Consider the following 8,238-nt stretch of genomic DNA (forward strand, 5'->3'; position numbering starts at 1 on the left):
TCGAAACCCCAAGGAAGAAATTTGATTTGTTTTCCTTTGTTTTTTGAGTTTTCTTAATTCTCCAGTTTTCTGAATATCAATGTTATAGCCACTGGAACTGATTTATTAACTTAATAAATATGTGTTAGCTGCTCAGTTGTGTCCGACTCTGTGGCCCCATGGACTCTGTCCACGGGATTCTCCAGGCAAGAATACTGGCGTGGGCTGCCCGGCCCTCCTCCAGGGGATCTTCCCGACCCAGGGATCAAACCCAGGTCTCCTGCATCGCAGGCAGATTCTTTAAATATTAATTAAGATTTTCCCCTGCCAAGCACTGTGTTCTAAATCAGTACTCCTCAAACTTTAGAGCACACAAAAATCAGAGATTCTGAAAAGACAGATTCCTGGGCTCCACTCCCAGATTCTGATCCAGTAAATCTGGGGTAACACCCAGTCCAAGAATTTGCTTTTCTTACAAGCTCCCAGGAAATGCTGATGTGATCTGAAAGCAGGACCTTTCTTTGACTAGTATTGCACTAGGCTATAGAACAAACCAGACTCTCAATGAGTTATTCTAGACAGAATCCAAATATAAAAAAACAAAAGCTATAACTAAAATGCAAAATGTTGGGACTTCCCTAGGGGTCCAGTGGTTAAGACTCCAATGCAAGGGGATTCAGGTTCAATCCCTTGTTAGGGAACTAAGACCCCCACATGCCTTGCAACACAGACTACCTCCGCCCCCCCCCCACCCCCACCCCGCCATCAAAATGTTTTTAAATTAAAAAATAAATGCAAAGTGACAACCGCCATGGGAGGAGTTAGGTACAGAAGAGGGACACCTAAGTCACTGAGATAAAGGACACCTGATCTGCATCTTGAAAAACTAAACATGCACCCAAGCAAAGAGAGAGGAGAAAAGCATCAGGACCGAAGGGTAAAGCAACCTGCCAAAGCTGAAGAGGCAGGCAGCGTCTTCTTTAGAGAAGACTTCAGCCAAAGGATAATATGGTTGATTTGAAGGTCAATCACTCTGGCACACAGTGGATTCTGCCTATGTAAGGTTAAGTGGAAGTCTGAGGAGGTCTGGGCAAGAGATGATACCTGAATGAGGGTAAAGGGGGTGGTACTGAACATACAGGCTTCCCAGGTGGCTCAGTGATAAAGAATCCACCTGTCAAGCAGAAGACGGGGCTTCGATCCCTGGGTCAGGAAGATCCCCTCCAGAAGGAAACGGCAACCCAGTCCAGACTTCTTGCCTGGAAAATCCCATGGACAGGGACCCTGGTGGGCTACAGTCCATAGGATCCCAAAGGGTCGGACAAGACCCAGCCACCAAACAACAAGAACACTGAATATCCAAGGGACACACTGGCGAAGTATTAGGAGATAAAATGATCACAAGAGTTAGTATTAATTATATAAAGGTTCAGATGTTGGAAAAAGGTGTCAGTGACGTGTCACCTATTTTCCGGTTAGGTGAATCTTTTATTGGATGTCCAAGCTTGTACTCACAAAATTGGCCATGAGTAACTTACTAAAGTTGGATGCCAGGTACATTTTTGACAGTTTATCATATTGTCTACTAAGTAAGTAAGAAGCTTCTTTGCAGGTGGATGAAAGTGTGTTAATGCTCTTATAGTTAAAAGAGGCAAAGTCAGTGGAGAACATACTGTGGAATTCCATTAGTAGCCTCTGAAATGGCAGTTTAGGTGGTTGTGTGGTTCATTTTTTTACAACACAAGCAATTTAAGAGTTATCTATCTCTCGGAGGACCTAGCGGAGAAGACAATGGCAACCCACTCCAGTACTCTTGCCTGGAGAATCCCAGGGACAGCGGAGCCTGGTGGACTGCCGTCTATGAGGGTCACAGAGAGTCGGACACGACTGAAGCAAAGCAGCAGCCAGCAGCAGCAGCAGCAGCAGCCAGCAGCAGCAGCAGCAGCAGCCAGCAGCAGCAGCAGCAGCAGCCAGCAGCAGCAGCAGCAGCAGCCAGCAGCAGCAGCCAGCAGCAGCAGCAGCAGCAGCCAGCAGCAGCAGCAGCAGCAGCAGCAGCAGCAGCAGCAGCAGCAGCAGCAGCAGCAGACCTAGAAAGAGCTAATTTGTTGCAAATTAAAGTCAGCTCTTTCCCAAGAGTTCCAGGCTCACTGAATTCATTTTAGGGAACCTGAGGCCAAGAGCATTGTTTTTTTGTTTTTAAGTGCTATTTTGTATTTCACATTGAAGTGCAATTTAATATTTAAATGTAGGAAATGGCTCCTACTTTATTTACTTACAAAGTTCTAGATCTTTTGAAACCCATTCCTTCATCAACAAACAATGATTGAGAGCATCCCTACTGTTGCCCGTGACTGTTCTATAACAGAAATTCTCAAACAACCACTTGTCAAAGATTCACCTGAAGAACTTTTAAACACAGATTTACAGATTCTAGTCACCCCCACCAGAGACTCCTATTCAGTAATTCTGTGGTAAAGCCCATGCACTTATGTCCCTAACAACTCCCAAGAAATACTGATGATGCGGGCTTATGGACCACACTCTTCTGGGGCTGGAAATACTACACTAAATGAAAAACACAAAAATTAAAATAATGCCCTAACAGAAGAAGATGGTGATAGATGGATAGAATAGATAGAAAAAATATGTAAAAAATAAAAAATATTTATTATAGATAGAAAAATAAATTTTTATTATAGATAAATATTTATTATAGAAAAATATTATTTATAATATTATTATATATTTATATAGAAAAATATATATTATGATAAGTGCTAAGAAGAAAAGTAGAGAAGAACTGGGAAGAGGAGGCATTACTGAAGAGGAAAATTAAAGATTTAAAGGAAGGGAGAGGGATCAAGTTGGTTGTAATTCTGAGGGGGTGGGGAAGGGCAGGGAACTGATCAGAGAGAAAAGTAAGGACATAAAAGCCTTGATTCTAGAGCTTTCCTGGCTCATTCCAGGATCAGCAGGGAGGCCAGCTTCATGGAGATGACGGAAAACACAAGGATCCAAGACAGAAGTCAAGTACACGGCTAGAAGAGGGCTTCTGTAATTCAGTGTACTGACTTGTCACTCTGAATGTGCGAAAACTAAAGGAGGGTTATAAGCAAAGGAATAGCTTCATGTGATATGTCTTTAAAATTTTTTTTTCAAAGATGAGTTGAGAGGCTACTGGAATAATCCAAGCAATATAGATGGTGGTTTGGTGAGGGCTGTAGCCTTGGAGATACTTAGAAAAGGTCAAGTGCAGCCCCCTGTCTCTCTTTTTTTAAGAAAAAAGGATTTATTTTTTCTGTGCTGGGTCTCAGGAGCTGTACAGGCTTTCTCTAACTGCGGCGAGGGGTGCTACTCTCTGGCTGTGGTGCTCAAGCTTCTCATTGTGGTGACCTCTCTCGCTGTGGAGCGCAGGCGCCAGTGTGCACGGGCTTCAGCAGATGCGGCTCCCGGGCTCCAGAGCACAGGCTCAGTAGTTGTGGTGCACCGGATTAGGTGCTCCGTGGCATGTGGGATCTTCCTGGATCAGGGAACAAACCTGTGTCTCCTGCACTGGCAGGCAGATTCTGTACCACTGAGCCACCAAAGGAAGCACTGAGCTTTCTCTTTTCCCAGAGAACACAGGACACAGGTAATTTCAAGCCCCCAGCTCTCTTGTGACATGAACAGTAACAAAATAAATACATGTTCTTTATTTTAAAAAATAACCATTTCCTGCTATCCATTGATTTTCTATGCCCTAGTCTATATGATGATCAAAAACAGTGGAAAAAGGAAACATGGAGAGAGAAAACATTATAAGAAAGAAATAGTTGGATTCTGGGCTGGTTCACAAAGATCTCTGGAGAAGGAAATGGCTACCCATTCCAGTATTTTTGCCTGAGAAATCCCACAGACAGACAAGCTGGCAGGCTACAGTCCAAAGGGTCAGATATGACTTAATGACTAAACAACAACAAATTGGATTCTGCTAAATTTTGATGGCATTCGTCAAAAAAGATGGCTTTAGAATTTTGCCCTGAGCAACCAGAAGGATGGAATTCTCATATACCAAGATGGAGAAGACTATAGGAGGAGCCTGTGTAGGAAGGAACATTGAGAGGTCGGTTTGGGAAATATTAATATTGTGATGCCTACTAGAAATTCAAGTGGAGAGGTTAAGTAGGGAGTTGGATAGATAAGAGACTTAAGTCTCAGAAACAGATCTGGGATAAAGACATACATGTGAAAAACAAAAGCATATAGATGGTATTTAAAATCATAAGATAGAATTATCTGGCAGTCCAGTGGTTAAGACTGCACACTTTCACTGCCGAGGGTGAGTGTTCAATCCCTACTGAGTGAATTAAGGTCCCACAAGCCATGTGACCAAAAAAAATAAAGTTATAAGATAGGTTGAGATAACTAAGGCAGTGACTACAGGTAGAGGTTTGAGAACTAAACTTGCTGTGTGCTTTGCTTAGTCTTTCAGTTGTGTCCAACTCTTTGCAACCCCATGGACTGTAGCCCACCAGGCTCCTCTGTCTATGCGGATTCTCCAGGCAAGAATAACTGGAGTGAGTTGCCATGCCCTCCTCCAGGGGGATCTTCCCAACCCAGGGATCGAACCCCATCTCCAGCATTGCAGGAGGTCTCTTTACTGTCTGAGCTACCAGGGAAGCCAGAGAACTAAACTTGGGTACACACTAATTTTTAGATATAGGAGTGAGGAAGACCCAGAAAGGAGACAGAATCACCAGGAAAGTGCAAACTAATAAGAGGAGGGGATTTAATTCAAAACTCAGCTTTGCTTTTTTGTTGTTTTTTTTTTTTACTGTTCCTGTGATCACTTTTTACCTCTTAGGTTTCTCAACTCTAATTTCCAAAGATCTATTAAACATCTCCATCTGTATTTATTTATTTAAAGCACAAAGCTCGAGCATATGCTGCACATCAGATGCTGGGCTAGATGCTAATTAAGGTGCCTACAACACAGACACAACAGTGCCTTATACATAGCAAGAGCTCACTTATACTCTTTCTGCCATCTTCCCATGTCGCCTTAACGGTGTCCACGCATGTCCTGGCTGATGCTCTCAAGAGTATCAAAAATGCTGAAAAGAGAGGCAAATACCAGGCTGTGCTCCAAATTCTTTGTCATGTTTCTAACTGTGATGATGAAGCATGGTTACACTGGAGAATTTGAAATCATTGATGACCACAAGGCTGGGAAAACTATTGTGAACCTCACAGGCAGGCTAAATAAGTGTGGCGTGATCAGCCCCAGCCTGGATGTGAAAGATCAGGAAAAACAGCAGAATAAACTGCTCTTGTCCTGTTGGTTTGGTTTCATTGTACTGACAACCTCAGCAGGCATCATGGACCATAAAGAAGATGAAAACACATAGGAGGGAAAATCCTTGGATTTTTTTGTCCAGGGATGTAATGTACATTTAATACAATACAGCTGACTCGTTGGAAAAAGACCCTGATGCTGGGAAAGATGGAAGGCAAAAGGAGAAGAGGGTGGCGGAGGATGAGATAGTTGGATAGCATCACTGGTTCAATGGACATGAACTTGGGCAAACTCCAGGAGATGGTGTGGGACAGGGAGGCCTGGTGTGCTGCAGTCCATGGGGTCACAGAGTTAGACACAACTTAGTGACTGAACAACAACAATACATATGTGTGCAAACAAAATGCCTCAGAGGACAGAAAAATAGAGCTCACTACAGATGAGTTCCAGTCATTTTCTCTCACAGCCCCTTCCATTGCACCCTGCCTCTGAGCCATGTTAAGTGACCGTACTGGAATCCATCATTTTCCCTAATGCCTTGCCCAAATTGTTTATTTTCTGGAATTCCCTTCCCTAGTCTCTTAACGTTTTCCTATCTCAACTCAAGAAGTTGAGTTCTTAAGTTGAGAAGTCTGCTTGGAGGAGACTTCTCAAGACATCCAAGTCTCCTCCAAGAAGTCTTCTCTGACTCCCTTCCTCGACTCTACCTTTCTTGTTAATTCACCCCCAGTATCTCTTGTATATCCTGGTGCTGTTTGCTTGGTTTGTTTTCAATATTTATCACACATTTAATCTACTCTATGAAATGGTTAGCTCCTCAAAAGTAGAGATGATATTTACTTATTCATTTCTGCTCAGGCTCATGGTAGGTACCCCTTTTACTATGAGCTGAAACAGCAACAAAATAAATAAATAAAATAAATATAAAATAAATAAAATAAATATTTCCTGGCCAATCAACTGTTAAATCGCTAAATGTATACACACGTATGTACACTGACAAGAAACTGTTACTAATAGAATGGGTTTATTAGGCAGAGTGAAACAATGTGAAGAGGAAAGGAATGGTAGCAAAAACTTACATGAGAATTAAAAAAAAAAAAAAGTGAATGCGTACCATTTTGGGCATACCCAAGGAAACTCAAGTGGACAAAGGGGTGAAGCCTAAAAGCAATGATATATCAATAATAAATTCAATAGTTCCACGACTAATAAATCAACATTACATTTAATAATTCCACATTTGATGTATATGCCATGCCTGAGATTTGAGGGGAGGTAAAGTCTGTATTAACACTTGTGATGGAACTTCTTTGGTGGTCCAGTGGCTAAGACTCCACACTCCCAGTGCAGGAGGCTGGGAGTTCAATCTCTGATCAGGGAACTAGATCCCACATGCTGTAACTAAAACCCACAGCAACCAAATAACTAAAATAAATATATTAAAAAGAATACTTGTGATGATTGTTAGTGTTAGTCTCTCAGTCGTATTCGAATCTTTTGTGACCCCATGGACTGTAGCCCACCAGGCTCCTTTGTCCATGGGATTTCCCAGGTAAGAATATCGGAGTGGGTTGCCATTCCCTTATCCTTGACAAATCAACAAAACCCAGTGAAAAGTTAACAGGGCCAGCTCTCCTAAAAGACTGTGTAGCCCAAAGTATATTTCTTTCTTTCTTTCTTTTTTTAAAAATTTATCTTATGGGCTGTGCCAGGTCTTAGTTGCAGCATTTGGGATTAGTTCTCTGACCAGGGATTGAACTCAGACCTCCTGCATTGGGAGTGTGAAGTCTTAGCCACTGGACCATCAGGAAGTCCCACAAAGTGCACTTCTTGTCTATAAATAAGGAATAAATCATAGCCGTAAAATATTTCTCCTTTCTAGTAGTTTTTTTTTTTTTTCTTCTTTTTCCCAGATGTTGCTCTTAGAACCATCAAATTTAAATCATGATTTCACTGACTCATTTTTGCATTTGGGGCTCTGGACTCCAGCACATTATCACATACCCCTCCTCCACCCACACAGCCCACCCCAACAAACCCACAGTCTCTGACAGCTTCGGAGGCATTCTCAGCCTCATTCAAATTGCTTTCCAGGTCAAGGAATGTAGTAAGCCTACCTTCCAGCTACCAACCCCCTGCCCTTTGGTCTTTCTCTCCGGAGGCTCTTCCTTTAGACACAATGGGACACAGGTAGGGGGATGGGGTGAATTAATCTCAGGCTTTCATGCAAAGACCCCCACCAACAAAGAACAAAACTTCCCGTACCAGCAGTTTAGAGAGCTGCAGGCAAACTAACTTACCTGGTGGCCTTGATTGCCCTCAACTACCAAACAGTGCTAATTGAGAGCCTGGAAGCCTAGTTTTCCCCATTTAAAGTTATTTTCCTCTTTTTGTTGAAATGCAATTGATATATTAATACAATATCATATTAGTTCAAGGTGTACAATGTAATAATTTGATATATGTATGTGTTGCCAATACATCACTGACTCAATGCACATGAGCTTGAGTGGGCTCCAGGAGTTGGTGTTGGACAGGGAGGCCTGGCGTGCTGCAGCTCATGGGGTTGCAAAGAGTTGGACATGACTGAGTGACTGAACTGACTGATGTGATGCAAAATGATCACCACAATAAGTTTCGTTAACATCCATCACCTCACATTCTCCTCCCACCCTTTGGCCATGCTGCAGAGTATTTGGGATCTCAGTTCCTGACCGACCGACCGGGGATGGAACCCATGCCCCCTGCAGTGGAACCACACAGTCTTACACACTGGACTGCTAGGGAAGTCCCTGACATTCCTTTTTTTTTTTTTTTTTAAGAAATCATCTTCTATTTCTAATGAGACAGAGGCTCTATGCCTGAAACACAACGTATTCCACCCACCCTCTCCTTGAAGCTTCTCTTCTAGACTTTTTTCCCCTCCAGGATGGTGGTCCAAGAAGACAAAGATTACACAGAATTTCATCCCCTTGTTTGGA

General features: G+C 42.6%; 1 pseudogene; it reads left to right on the plus strand.

The window, feature by feature from the left end:
• Window positions 1–4,927: 4,927 nt before the first annotated feature.
• LOC132659536 (small ribosomal subunit protein uS8-like) lies at window positions 4,928–5,404 on the plus strand (annotated as a pseudogene).
• The last annotated feature ends 2,834 nt before the right edge of the window (window positions 5,405–8,238 follow it).

Source organism: Ovis aries, chromosome 3 (genome assembly GCF_016772045.2).
Source record: "Ovis aries strain OAR_USU_Benz2616 breed Rambouillet chromosome 3, ARS-UI_Ramb_v3.0, whole genome shotgun sequence".
NCBI classification, from domain to species: Eukaryota; Metazoa; Chordata; class Mammalia; order Artiodactyla; family Bovidae; genus Ovis; species Ovis aries.